Source organism: Aquarana catesbeiana, linkage group LG03, assembly GCF_042186555.1.
Source record: "Aquarana catesbeiana isolate 2022-GZ linkage group LG03, ASM4218655v1, whole genome shotgun sequence".
Classification (NCBI taxonomy): domain Eukaryota; kingdom Metazoa; phylum Chordata; class Amphibia; order Anura; family Ranidae; genus Aquarana; species Aquarana catesbeiana.
The window spans coordinates 67,314,174-67,328,877 of record NC_133326.1 but is presented as its reverse complement, the minus strand read 5'-3'; the positions used below and the strand labels follow the sequence as shown (position 1 = coordinate 67,328,877).

At 48.0% G+C, this 14,704-nt stretch overlaps 1 protein-coding gene across 2 annotated transcripts in view; it reads right to left on the bottom strand.

The window, feature by feature from the left end:
• The window catches only part of SECISBP2L (SECIS binding protein 2 like), a 113,036-nt gene that overhangs the window by 22,291 nt on the left and 76,041 nt on the right, over window positions 1-14,704 (bottom strand). The gene's annotated exons all lie outside the window — the stretch shown is intronic.

The following is a 14,704-nucleotide window of genomic DNA, read 5'->3' as shown; positions in this document are numbered from 1 at the left end:
TGGGATTTTTTGACTTACCGTAAAATCCATTTATCTGAGTTCATTGAAAGACACAGTACTCCATTATTCAAAACCATAGGGCTATATCGCCCCCAAAGACTTGGCTACGCCTATGGGCAGTCCTAGGTGATATACACCACCCTCTCTGCTACAGGCCTTCAGTTTAGTAACAAGCAGTATCAGAAGCATCAAAACTCCTTAGAGGGGTGGGTGCTTTCTTTGTCAATGAACTCAGAGAAATGGATTTTACGGTAAGTCAAAAAAAATCCCACTTTCTCTTTCGTTCATTGACAGACACAGCGCTCCATTATTCAGAACCATTGGGACGTTCCAAAGCAGTGCCAAACATGAGGGTGGGACAACGAAAAATCCCAAGGCTAAACACAAGAGCCAACCAGGTAACAGGAGCTCAACACAGAAACAAACTGGAGTCCAACCTGAACAATACCCCTTCAAGAGGGAATAGACTCTCTAAACAGCAGCCTGCAACAGCTTGAGGCCAAAAGAAGCATCCTCAGATGCCAGCACATCCACGTTATAGAATTGTGAAAGTGTACACCGACAACCAAGTGGACGCCTTACAAACCAGCACATCGGAAGCCTGATGGAAGGCCCAAGAAGCCACAAGCAGCCAAGTAGAATGCGCCATAATGGGGAAAGGAGGAACTGTGACTGCCATATACACCCAAATCGCCCGAACACATCCAGGGCATGTAATGTAAATCCCTTAGGACATTTTGACCTGGGACACTGGGAAGGCAATACAAACGTCCTTAGTCAAAAGGACTCAGAGGAGGGAACCACAGACAAGGGCGAAGAACCACCTCATCTTTGTGGATCACCAGGTAAGAAGTATGACATGGTAACGCCTACAGTTCTGCCACTGTGCGAGCAGAGGTGATAGCAACCAAAAAAGCCACTTTCTGGGACAGAGCAAGCAGAGGAACCTCCCGAATATTTCCAATGGGGAGGCTCCTGTAGAAACGAACGCACCCAGAGTAGATCCCACGGCGGTAGAAGTGACCGCACAGGTAGAGGCAGATGTCAAATCCCTTGATTAAGAGTTCGCACCAGGGAATGCGAGACCAGGGGATGCCAAAGAAAACCGCCAAGGCCGACACCTGGTCCTTGATGGCACTCAAGGCCAAGTTCGGTTCAACAACCCAACCCCCCCCCCCCCCCCCCCCCCCCCGTGAAGGAAAGTAGAAATCTGAGCCACCGAGAAAGAACGAGGGTAAATGGCAAGCGCCTCACACCAGGATATGTACGCTATCCATGTCCGGTGGTAAATCTTCCCAGAGGAATGCTTCTTAGCTTTCAGCCGTGATGTTAACTTCCGCACCTGGCTCATAACAGCCAGGCCTCCAAAACCAGCGACTGAAAGAGGATGGAAGATCAGCCCTTGGGACAGTAGAACCTCCCCGAGAGGCAGTCACCAAGGGACGTTAGCGACCACGTGCACCAGTTCGGCGTACCAAGACCAACAAGACCATCCGAGCCCAATAGAATGACCGGAATTCCTTCGGCCTCAATCCCGCGCAAAAGCCGGGGCAGAATCTTGAGAGGAGGAGAGGCGTAGAGCCAACTATACGGGTCCCATGGGGCCACCAGAGCATCTGCGTTGTCCACCAGAGGAGCCTGTGACCTTGCCAGAAATCTCAGTAACGTTCTGTTAAGCCGGGACGCCAACAGGTCTACCTCGGGGGTGCCCCATCGGAGACATATCCGATGAAACATGTCCTGGTGAAGGGACCACTCCGTGGACCAACGCTAGGCGACTGAGGCAACAGCCTACCATTTTTGCAATTTTTCCACTCCTAGAATGCATACGGAGGAGAGGGCCGGAACAAAGCGTTCTGCCCACCGGAGGATACTGGCTACTGTCAAGGCTGCCAACACTCTTCGCTCCGCCCAGGTGATTGACACTCCCGTGGCATCATCCGACTGGACCCGTACCGTGAGCCCCCGAAGTTGACGTCCACGATCCATACATAGTCTGATCGCTCAAAGTCCCAGGATATCGAACGGCAGTCAGGATTCCTCCAGCATCCAACGACCCTGAGCAGAACCCAGGACACCTCCCCATCCAGACAGACTGGCATTAGTGGTGACCACTGTCCAATACAAGGGGAAAAAGGATGTGCCCTCCCGAAATGCTGGAGAGTGAAACCACCAGACCAGGGACCCCCGGTTTTCTGGCTCAGCCGAATCTGATAGCCCAAAGACCTAGGGCACTTTACGCCAGGATCTCAATTGAAAGAAGCTTGTATGGAACTGCGCAAATGTAACCACCTCGCAGATAGATAGCATCAGGCCGAACACCCACATGCAGGATCGTAGGGAGGCCCACCTGCGAGACAACAGTGTTTGAAATGCAGCATGCAACTTCTGGAGTTTGTCCAGAGGAAGAAACACTGTGGCTAGAGATGAAACCAGAGTCAGGCCCAGATAATCCAATTTTCTGGAAGGAGCCGGAGCAGACTTCAGGTAGTATAGAAGCCAACTGAAAACCAAGGTCTGTATAGCGAGCTACCCTCAGGGTAGCCGAGGACTCTGCTCGCAGAAGATCGTCCAAGCAGCCCAGAACTGCAATCCCCCCGCTGACGTAACCACACCAGAACTGGGGCCAACACCTTTGTGTATGCGAGGGTTGGAGGCAAGACCAAAAGTCAACACTGCGAACTGAAAATGCTCTTTTCCCACAGTAAAATGGAGGAAGTGTTGGGCACATATTGGAGTGCGTAATCAGCATTCGTGATGTCGACAGAAGCCCAAAAGTCTTCATGTTGAAGGGAAGCTACCACCGTGTAGATGGACTCCATTCTGACCCCGCTGGAACCGGGACAAGCACCCTGAAGAAACAGGGCTTGCGCAGCCCCAAGGAGAACTGCCAACAGGTCGGTGACAAATGCCAATAAGGAGGTAAAAACCCTTTTCGGGGTTCAAGGCCAGAACACTAGGACATAGGTGAGGGGGCACGCCTTCATGCTGAAGGGGCCTTTTCCGTGGGTCTAGGGAGACCCCGTCCATTGCGTGCCGAGAAGGACCGCATCTGCTACGAGGCCCTCCCCCCCCCCCCCCCCCCAATTTCAGACTGTGGATGACATATACACTTCCATCTTGTGAGACTCATAACGATGTGATCCAGGGTAGCCCCAAACAGACATTGCCTTGAAATGGTAACCCAGCTGCAGCTTTTTTTTAGAAGCCCAGTCCGCAGACCAACACTTATGCCCTGTACACACGGTCGGATTTTCTGACGGAAAAAGTGCGATTGGATTGTGTTGTCGGAAAATTCCGATTGTGTGTGGGCTCCATAGGACTTTTTCCGTCGGAATTTCCGACACACAAAGTTTGAGAGCAGGATATAAAATTTTCCCACAACAAAATCCGATCGTTTAAATTCCGATCGTGTGTACACAAATCCGACGCACAAAGTGCCACGCATGCTCAGAATAAATTAAGAGACTAAAGTTATTGGCTACTGCCCCGTTTATAGTCCCGATGTACGTGTTTTACATCACCGCGTTCAGAACGATTGAATTTTCCGACAACTTTGTGCGACCGTGTGTATGCAAGACAAATTTGAGCCAACATCCATCGGAAAAAATCCATGGATTTTGTTGTCGGAATGTCCGATCGTGTGTACAGGGCGTTAAAGTGGAGTTCCAGTCATAAAATTTTTTTTTTACAGTATTCAGCTACAATAAATACAAACAACCACCTTTTTTACTCACCTTTTCAGGTCTGTTGCTAGGGGATCACTCGTAATCTGCCTCTTCTTCTCTAAGGCGCCTGACGTAATTTCCCTTCGCTGCCATCACAACGGGCACTTCGACGACGACGCCCTTTGCGATGGCAACGTCAGTAGTGTACGGCGCTGCGCAGTACATACTGCGCATGCGCGAGAAGGGCGGTGCATGCTGGTCGCTCAGCTGTACCAGAGCCCGGAAGATAGTGCTTGTGGGCTTCATATGCCCACAAGCACTATGGAAACTGCCACGAAAGAGGAATAGAAGATATATTCCTCTATGAAATCGGCAATCGAGCGCAGATTAATCACACAAACATTAGTGCTTAACAGTGGGAACTCCGCTTTAAGCCCCAATACAAGTCTAAGCACCACTGCCAAAACAGAGAGCTTAGCAACCAAGGGAACTGCGTCCAAGAGGCATCGCATACAAACTGCAGCCCCCAGACCAACTGGTCCGCCAACTAGGCGAAAGCAGAGGGAATCTGCTCCCCCTTCAGGTATGTCAGCCAGATCCTTAAAAGCCAGAGAGACTCCTCTACCAGAATCATGGTCGCCTTGCGCAACCTAGAGAAAGGGGGATCCACTACTGGTGGAACAGTCCACTCTTTAATGGGGACCCCACAGGGGGTACCTCACAGCGGAGCGTCTTTGGAACCACAAAGGGACGCTTTGGACACTCCCAGTCTATACGAACAAATATTCCAAAATAGGAGGGAGAAGGGAACGCTTTTACCGTGCGAGACAGTTTATGGGTGCCAAGGGGACCGGCACCTCCGCCGTAGCCACATCCATTCTCCATCTTTAAAGTTTCCCGCACAGATGTAATAAGGGAGACAACCAGCACCTTCTTGTGTGCCACTGCAGTTGTGGAGGAACAACCTCACTAAATCGACAGGACAGAGTGTGGCCACCAACCCCGCAAGGTGGGCCACATCCACGACAGCAGAGACAGACATAGGATCAGTCGAGACCGATGAGGCAGGGGAGGGCGGGGGGCTCCATTTACTAGCCTATATACCTAAGCGCCACCTGTGAAAACGCAAAACCGCAGCCTAAATTAATTAGTGGACAGCCGCTGCAGGGGGCACGGATCTGCGGATGCCTGGTCACCCACCCAACAATCCAGCAGGTGCCAAGGTGTACCCCACCATAGTGACAACCCTGGATGGTGGGGGGTGGACAGAGTGTCCGAAGCACCTAAGCCAGAGGCCTGCGCCTCACCCGGGGAGGGGGGGGGGAGGGATGTGGAGGAGAACCTCAGAGGGACCGACCACCCCAGGGAGTACCCACGCCCCACACCACTCCAGGGAAGGAAAGCAGGGGACCCCTTACCGCTCCAGGGAGTGCGCAGGTAACGCTCCTGGACAGATCCTCCTTGCCACCGAAGTGGGGGGGCTGAGACCGAGGTCGTATGCGACCTCGCAAGACATTCAATTTGCAGGGCCAGCCCCCGTCCAGTGGGGGTTTGTCGTGACAGACCTAGCGCATAGCTGCGGTATGTACTCGCTCCCTGGCCAGACTGGGGAGAGCACTGGATCTTCGTGTCCAGCCCATCGCCCAGTCCGGCAGTTGACTGTAGATCTCACAGGAAAAATCCAAGAGAAAAAAAAAAAAGTAGTTTAAAAAGCAAAAATAAAAAATTGCCAGGACCAGAAATTCCAGCAGGGAACTAGGTCCTTACTCCTGACTAGGCAGAAAAAAATGAAGGCCTGTAGCAGAAAGGAGGGAGGGGTGAATATCACCTAGGACTGCCCATAGGCGTAGCCAAGTTCTTTTTTTCTGCCTAGTGTCCTACTCCTGTAGAGGGCGATATAACAATATGGTTCTGAATAATGGAGCGCTGTGTATGTCAATGAACGAAAGAGAAATATTAGTTTACTAGCCCTTAAATGTACTAGCTGCACTCTTTTTTTTTCAGGCGTCTTACCCTTTATTTTCACCTGGTACTCCAGCACATAACACATTTCTTGATCCTGGGTGGCTATGCTCAATTATCCACTGTATTTATGGAGGGGAACCATGGCTGTCACACAGGTTGGACCTCACACAAGTCTGCTTTTGTTCATCTCCAATACTAGGTGGATTAGTTAACATAAGATAAATAAGGATGCTTCTACTTTCGTTTCAGAACACATGCAGTGAAAGGACACAGTATTTCTGACAAGATCAGCAAGTATTTTCCGTACTTGCTGCAAATTCTCTTATAGAAGAAAACTATTCACAACGCCATAAATGCTCTTAAAAATCTTCAGATTTATTAGTTCTTCATAAAAGACCCACTGATCGTACAGCAGATGTAAATGTGCATTACAGCCTTGTTGGCAAGGTCGACAAGGCTGGAATGCGTTCGCTTCTGCTGTACGATCAGTGTGTCTTTTATGAAGAACTAATAAATCTGAAGATTTTCAAGAGCATGTATGGAGTTGTGGATCGTTTTCTTCTATAACCGTTTGCAGCTGAGCTGCTTATCCTACACCCGACAGCACTAGAGGATATCTTCATCTCATTGGGCCGTAGCACCTTATCTTTATGCAAATATTCTTAGTCTGAAAAATAAAAAAGGATATTTATTGAAGCCACCACATGTAAAAACTGGTAGGCTGCAATATAGCAAATGTTTGGATTTACTGTAGGTACCCTTTAAATCAGTAGGACAAAGTGTACAATAATAGGATTTTTATAACAGCTTACCTGTAAAATCCTTTTCTTGGAGTACATCATGGGGCACAGAGCCACAGTAATAACGGTATGGGTTATATGGCACCTTCAGGTGATGGACACTGGCACACCCTAAACAGGAAGTTCAATTCCCCATATAACCCCTCCCCTTACCGGGAGTACCTCAGTTTTGTAGCAAAGCAATACACATGTAACCAGAAAGAGGGGAGGGAGCTCTGTGTCCCGTGATGTACTCCAAGAAAAGGATTTTACAGGTAAGCTGTTATAAAAACCCTATTTTCTTTATCGTACATCACGGGACACAGAGTCAGAGTAATAACTGTATGGGATGTCCCAGAGCAATGCCCCCTAAGGGGAGGGGACACAAGAAAAAGTAGGGTGCAATCAGACCTGAGGACCTATACTGCTGCCTGCAGCACACTGCGTCCAAAGGCGATATCCTCATGCCTTCTTACATCCACCTGAATCTGGTGAATGTATGGACTAAAGACCAGGTTGCGGCCTTGCAGATTTGAGCCATGGAGGCTTGGTGATGCACTGCCCACAAAGCATTAACAGCCCTGGTGGAGTGCGCTTTGACCTGAAAAGGTGGAACCTTCATCTTCAAGCCATAAGCTTGAATAATTACCTGCCGAATCTATTTGGCAATAGTGGATTTCGATGCTGCCTCTCCTTTCCTAGGACCTTCAGGCAACATGAATAAAACATCTGTTTTCCGAATCTGAGCAGTCGCCTTCAAATAGATCTTGACTGCTCTCACTACATCCAAAGAGTGTAGTGACTTTTCTTCCTTAGAACAGGGTTCTGGAAAAAATGAAGGTAAAACAATATCCTGGTTTAGGTGAAAACCTGAAACCACCTTTGGCAGAAAGCTAGGATGAGGACGCAATACTACTCTATCCTTGTGAACGATTAAATATGGCTCTTTACAAGAAAGAGCCGCCAACTCTTGATACCCTTCTTGCAGAAGAAATGGCTACCAGAAAAACTAGCTTCCTTGTCAAAAGGACCAAAGGAAAATGTTGTATCGGCTCAAAAGGCTGTTTCTGTAATGCCGACAGAACTAAATTTAAGTCCCAAGGGTTCAGGGGTGACTTAACTGGTGGATTAAGCTGCGATTCCCCCTGAATAAAGCTTCGGATCAAAGAATGCAAAGCAAGCGGAGGCTGAAACAATACTGATAAGGCCGAGACCTGGCCCTTGATAGTACTCAAGGCCAGTTTCATCTCTAGCCCCATTTGCAGAAAGGCAAGAATTCTACCTATGACATACTTCCTAGGATGCCAACCCCTGGATTCACACCAAGAAACATATGTCTTCCAAAGTCTATAAAAAATTATTCTGGAAGCTGGCTTCCTTGCATTAATCAAGGTAGGTATCACTGAGCCTTAAAACCCACGATTCCTTGGAATGTGGGTTTCAATAGCCAAACAGTTAAAATTTAGCGTTTGTAAAGTAGGATGGAACACTGGTCCCTGCGATAGCAGGTCTGGACGTGGTGGTAGGGGCCATGGGGCCCCTACCACCATCTTTACTATTTCTGCATACCAAGATCTTCTGGGCCACAAGAACTACCAATTTCCTTTCCCGCTTGATCCTGCAAAGGAGTCGAGGTAGCAGCAGAATAGGAGGGAATGCATAAAATCAGTGAGAACTGATCCCACCGGGTCACCAACGCATCTATTCCGCAAACCAGGGGATCCCTTGTTCTTGACACAAAGTTGTCGACTTTGTTGTTTAACCTGGATGCAAACAGATCTACATCCGGGATCCCCCAGCTTTGGCATATAGCCAGGAAGATGTCGGGGTGAAGGTACCATTCCTCCGGGAACAATTGCTGGCAACTTAAGTAGTCTGCCTGCCAGTTCTCTACCCCTGGATTGAAGATTGCCGAAATGCACGGCACATGTTTTTCTGCCCAGGTTAGGACATGGTTTACCTCTCCCTGGGTTGCCTGACTTCTGGTGCCCCCTTGGTGATTGATAGAAGCCACTGCTGTGGCATTGTCGGATTGAATCCTGACAGGAGAATTCTGCAACCTTAATGTCCAGGCCCTTAGGGCTAGACGTGCTGCCCGAATTTCTAGTATGTTGATGAGCAAGGTCCTTTCGGTTCTGGAACATTTCCCTTGGACAGATGCTTCTTCCAGGACTGGTCCCCAACCTGAAAGGCTGGCATCTGTTGTTACCACCTTCCAGGTAACCGGTAAGAAGGAAGGATTTCCCCTTCTGCAGATTCTTGGATATCCTTCACCAACTGAGGCTCCGACGCACTTTTGGCGACAAACGCATTGGAAAATCTAGTGCCTGAATCTTCTTGTTCCAGGCTAAGATACTGTTTTGCAGCAGTCTCGAGTGAAGCATAGGGAACTAGTTCAAATGAAGCCACCATCTTCCCCAACAACCTCATACAAAGGCGAATAGAAGGACCCTTCTTTGCCCTGACCCCTTGGACCAGCTTCTTTATGAAGCTGATCTTTGCCTGGGGTAAAAACACCTTCTTCTGGGCTATATCTATGACCAGACCCAAGTATTCTAATCTTCTTACTGGCTTTAAAGAAGATTTCTCTAGGTTGATGACCCAACCTAGGTATTCCAGGTAGTTGACTGTGATGACCACGCTTTGGTCCAAGCGCACTACCGACTGGACTATTAAGAGCAGGTCGTCCAGGTATGCTATTATTGTTATACCATGAGTCCTTAATCTGGCCAGAGGAAGGGCCAAAAGTTTTGTAAACACCCATGGTGCAGTAGCCAGACCGAAAGGCAAGACTACAAACTGAAAATGAAGTCCATCTACTTGAAAATGCAGATACTTCTGGTGAGCGGGGAAAATAGGTACATGCAGGTATGCATCCTTGATGTCGATAGATGCCAGAAGCTCTCCCCCTTGTAGGATGGAGACTACTGACCGGATTGATTCCATGCGAAAAGAGCGAATCTTCAGGAACCGGTTTAGATCTTTGAGATTTAAAATGGGTCTGACATCCCCATTTGGGTACCGTGAAAAGGTTTGAATAAAACCCCGACCCCTGCTCTTCCACGGGAACCACCATGATCACTTTTTGAGACAAAAGTCGGTCTAACGCTAGAAAGAGCTATTGTGGAGACCACCCATCTGTCCCGAAAGGTTTCCTGCCAGACCTTTGAGAACTGCAGAAGTCTTCCCCCCACTCGAGCGAGTGGGGGCGCCCCTTCATAAAGAGGCTTTAGCGTTCTGTCTTGCTGGTTTCCTCCCCCAGGACTCCTTTTGTCCCTGGGGTTGACCCTGAGTATTACCTCTAGAACCTGACGGTGGAGGCCGTCGCGACTGCCTGGAGGCTGATGCCCCTGGCACTGGAGAAAGAGCCCGTTTAAATGAGGGATGTTTACTCTTTTTCTTAAAGGGGTGTTCCGGCCATTTTTTTTTTTTTTTAAGTCAGCAGCTACTAACACTGTAGCTGCTGACTTTTAATAAGGACGCTTACCTGTCCATCAAGCACGCGATGTCGGCCCCCCCCCCCCCGAGGCCGATCCATCCACTGGATCGGCTGCCGGCGCCACCATCCTAACTAAGGGAAACAGGCAGTGGAGCCTTGCAGCTTCACTGCCCGTTTCTTACTGCACATGCGCGAGCCGCGCGGCGCTTTGTGAATGGCCCCGTTGTTTACTGGGACACACACACGTCCCAGAAGACAACGGGGCCGCTCGCCAAGGAGGAGGAATTGAAGAAACAGCGCCACGGAATAGGAAGAGGCAGATTAGGAAGACTGCGTAAATTTTTTTTTTTTTTTTTTTTTCGCATGTGTTTTTTCTTATATATTTTTTTAAGAATGTTAACGTAATTTTTTTTTTTTTAGGGGGGCCTCCACTTTAACTGCAGAAAGGAAAACCAGCCAGGAGCTTTTTGCATGGCGCTTCGACTAACCAACTTTTTAACCACAAGATTCTACGCATATGTATCAACCCAAGCATAAGGCGAAAGGTTTGAAGAATAGAATCTCTGATTACGTCAATTGCAAAGCACAAAGCTGCTGGCAGCTCAGCTAATTCCTGGGCCTGCTGTTCAGGGAACACCTTGAGTACCGGTTTCAAATGGTCTCTCAAGGACTGACATACCCCAATTGCCGCCACTGCAGGTTGAGCCACTGAACCTGCCAGGGAGAAAATATTTTTTAACAGGAATTCCATTTTTTCATCAGCTGGATCCCAAAGCATTTGCGCATTGTCAACCGGACAAGTCAAACTTTTACTCACAGAGGATATAGCAGCGTCAATTGCTGGTATACTCCACATCTTAGTAAATCTTTCCTCCATAGGATAAAGAGTTAAGCATTTTTTTTTTCTCCTAAAAAGTTTTCATCTGGGCGATTCCCCTCAGAATACATAAGCTTTTCTAATAACGAATGGACAGGAAAGGCACGTAAGACTTGCGGAGGCTTTAGTGAACCCAAACAGGAAGTGAGCTCTTCATCCGACTCCGTTAAGGGTAGCTTAAATGTGGCGTGGACCATTTCAGTAAGAGAACGCACCAGTAACTTCTCAGCATTTGAAGCTGAAGAAGGTCCTTCCCCACTTGGATCCTCGGAAGAGGAATCATCAGCCTGTTCATGGTCCCCTGAGGGGGATTCATCTTCCCCCTCCCACAGTTCCTCCATTTGAGGATCCTGGGTGGTAGAAGGGGACCTAATGCGTTTTCTTCCACCCTGTGAAGACGTGATTAAAGCCACTAATCTTTCCTCTAAACCACTGATAGTTGAGGAAAAAAACCTCCTCAGTTACATAGACAGGGGCTGAAGCGTCAGAAACAATTGCAGCCCCTGATGACCCTGATGGCTCGCTCTGACCAGCCTCCCTAGAACAGGATGGTGTTGCAGAGGAGGGAGGGTCCTTAGGACCTGAAGGCGACCCCTTTGTGTCCTTGGTCTTTGCGGCATTTGAACCACCTCCTCTGGTCATAGCGCTGAGTACAAACGCAGAGGTACCACCAAAAAAAATGCACCCACTGCTGAGCAATAGTCCAGCAACTGCCGCTGCTATTAAGCTCAGCCTGATGCTTTAAGTAAATGTGCCTGGGAATGCCTGTGTCACTCACTCACATGCCACCCGTCCACTCTGTGTCCCTCCTAGCCGTATGCACCTGAAAAAGGCGCATTCTATAGCTATACAGCCCGCGTTGGATGCTGAAGCACTCCAATGCCGCTAGGCCCCGCCCCCTTCCTCCTACCACCCACCGCGCCCCCCTCCCTCATCTATTTTAAAATAGAACGTTTTCCCGCGCAAGCGGGTTCCCATCCTGACCAGACCGCATGGAGGAGAGCTGCCGAAGCTGCCCATAATGGCGACAGGAGCGCAACAGCACACACCGTTTAATGCCATGCTCCCACTGCCTGGAGGAAAGCTATCCAGGTGGGGGGACATTCCTAGGAGGAAAAAACACCCCTTTCCCACGACTTTACCTGGAGCCTGGGCCGGAGGAAGCGTGCAGCTTGTACACAGTGAGACTGACAAGCATGGAACAGCTACGTGCTCTTGACAGCCCCCGGTGGTGACTATAGGCATGACAACATTTACTTAAAGGATAAAACCCACAAGAATTAGAAAAATTCCTTAGGAATCTCCCTTACCTTATCCAGCTGCAAGGTTCTGTGGTAACAGACCCAATCTTCACCTCTCACGGTAGGCTCCATTCAAAAACCTTCAAGGACTGGGGCCCCCTTTTTATCGGTGGATCCACAGCTCTGGGCTGTAAAAAGCACCCCGCCAGCAATATGGCTGAAAAAAACAAATACTGGATCCTGGGGTCCAGCTCTCTAAAAAGAGAAGTGTTACAGGTAAAACCTTGTTTCTTCAGACACGAGGCCCGGGTACCATTCAATTCAGTTGAATGGATCCGGTTGCATGGCTTGCCCCAGTAAAGGCCAACACCTTGCCCAGTATGTGACCAACACCTAAGACACTGGCGAAAAAACGGAGGTACTCCCGGTAAGGGGAGGGGTTATATGGGGAATTAAATTTCCTGTTTACGGTGTGCCAGTGTCCATCACCTGAAGGTGCCATATAACCCATACTACTGTGGCTGTGTCCTGTGATGTACGATAAAGAAATTTAATTTTTTTTTCCCCTCACAGAAAGCAGGAATGGCAGTTCCTACACTTAACATAAAAATATTCATTAATATTCTTCTTCATTAGAGAGATTTTTTAAAGTATGCCTGGGCAAAATAAAAATTGCAAAATGAGCTTCCCCTGTGTTCATTAAAAAAAAAAAAAAAAAATTATATATTATTCCCCAGAGTGATTGGATGTTACCATAGGTTTATAGAACTTACACTTCACTTACAGGAGTTTAACTTTATGCACTTACCCATTTTCAGCTCGCTCTGGTCTGATCACATGATCCCGTGTCATCCACGAGGATCGAAGCAGTGACATTGCCCTAAGGCAGTGATGGCGAACCTTGGCACCCCAGATGTTTTGGAACTACATTTCCCATGATGCTCATGCACTCTGCATTGTAGCTGAGCATCATGGGAAATGTAGTTCCAAAACATCTGGGGTGCCAAGGTTCACCATCACTGCCCTAAGACTTCAATGGTCCATCCATTGTCTCTGCTCCCTCCTCTCCCTTGTAGCCACACCTGCTGACACAGGGGAGCCAGACAACACGACTTGACCAGAGTGGGCTGAAAATAGGTAAAGTATATACAGTGGGGCAAAAAAATATTTAGTCAGCCACCAATTGTGCAAGTTCTCCCACTTAAAAAGATGAGAGAGGCCTGTAATTGTCATCATAGGTATACCTCAACTATGAGAGACAAAATGTGGAAACAAATCCAGACAATCACATTGTCTGATTTTTGAAAGAATTTATTTGCAAATTATGGTGGAAAATAAGTATTTGGTCAATATCAAAAGTTCATCTCAATACTTTGTTATATATCCTTTGTTGGCAATGACAGAGGTCAAATGTTTTCTGTAAGTCTTCACAAGGTTGTCACACACTGTTGCTGGTATGTTGGCCCATTCCTTTATGCAGATCTCCTCTAGAGCAGTGATATTTTGGGGTTGTCGCTGGGCAACTCCCTCCAAAGGTTTTCTATGGGGTTGAGATATGAAGACTGGCTAGGCCACTCCAGGACCTTGAAATGCTTCTTACGAAGCCACTCCTTCGTTGCCTGGGTGGTGTGTTTGGGATCATTGCCATGCTGAAAGACCCAGCCATGTTTCATCTTCAATGCCCTTGCTGATGGGAGGAGGTTTGCACTCAAAATCTCATGATACATGGCCCCATTCATTCTTTCATGTACACGGATCAGTCATCTGTTCCCTTTGCAGAAAAACAGCCCCAAAGCATAATGTTGCCACCCCCATGCTTCACAGTAGGTATGGTGTTCTTTGGTTGCAACTCAGCATTCTCTCTTCTCCAAACACGACAAGTTGTGTTTCTACCAAACAGATCTAGTTAGGTTTCATCTGACCATATGACATTCTCCCAATCCTCTTCTGGATCATCCAAATGCTCTCTAGCAAACCTGTTGGGCCCGGACATGTACTGGCTTAAGCAGGGGGACACATCTGGCACTGCAGGATTTGAGTCCCTGGCGGCGTAGTGTGTTACTGATGGTAGCCTTTGTTACGTTGGTCCCAGCTCTCTGCATGCCATTCACTAGGTCTCCCCGTGTGGTTCTGGGATTTTTGCTCACCGTGGAGCCTCAGATCAAGGGAGATTATCAATGGTCTTGTATGTCTTCCATTTTCTAATTATTGCTCCCACAGTTGATTTCTTCACACCAAGCTGCTTGCCTATTGCAGATTCAGTCTTCCCAGCCTGGTGCAGGTCTACAATTTTGTTTCTGGTGTCCTTCGACAGCTTTGGTCTTCACCATAGTGGAGTTTGGAGTGTGACTGTTTGAGGTTGTGGACAGGTGACTTTTATACTGATAACAAGTTCAAACAGGTGCCATTAATACAGGTAATGAGTGGAGGACAGAGGAGCCTCGTAAAGAAGAAGATACAGGTCGGTGAGAGCCAGAAATCTTGCTTGTTTGTAGGTGACCGAATACTTATTTTCCACCATAATTTGTAAATAAATTCTTTCAAAAATCAGACAATGTGATTATCTGGATTTGTTTCCACATTTTGTCTCTCATAGTTGAGGTATACCTATGATGACAATTACAGGCCTCTCTCATCTTTTTAAGTGGGAGAACTTGCACAATTGGTGGCTGACTAAATACTTTTTTGCCCCACTGTACATCTTTCTTACACAAGTTAGTCAGCATAGGTTTTCG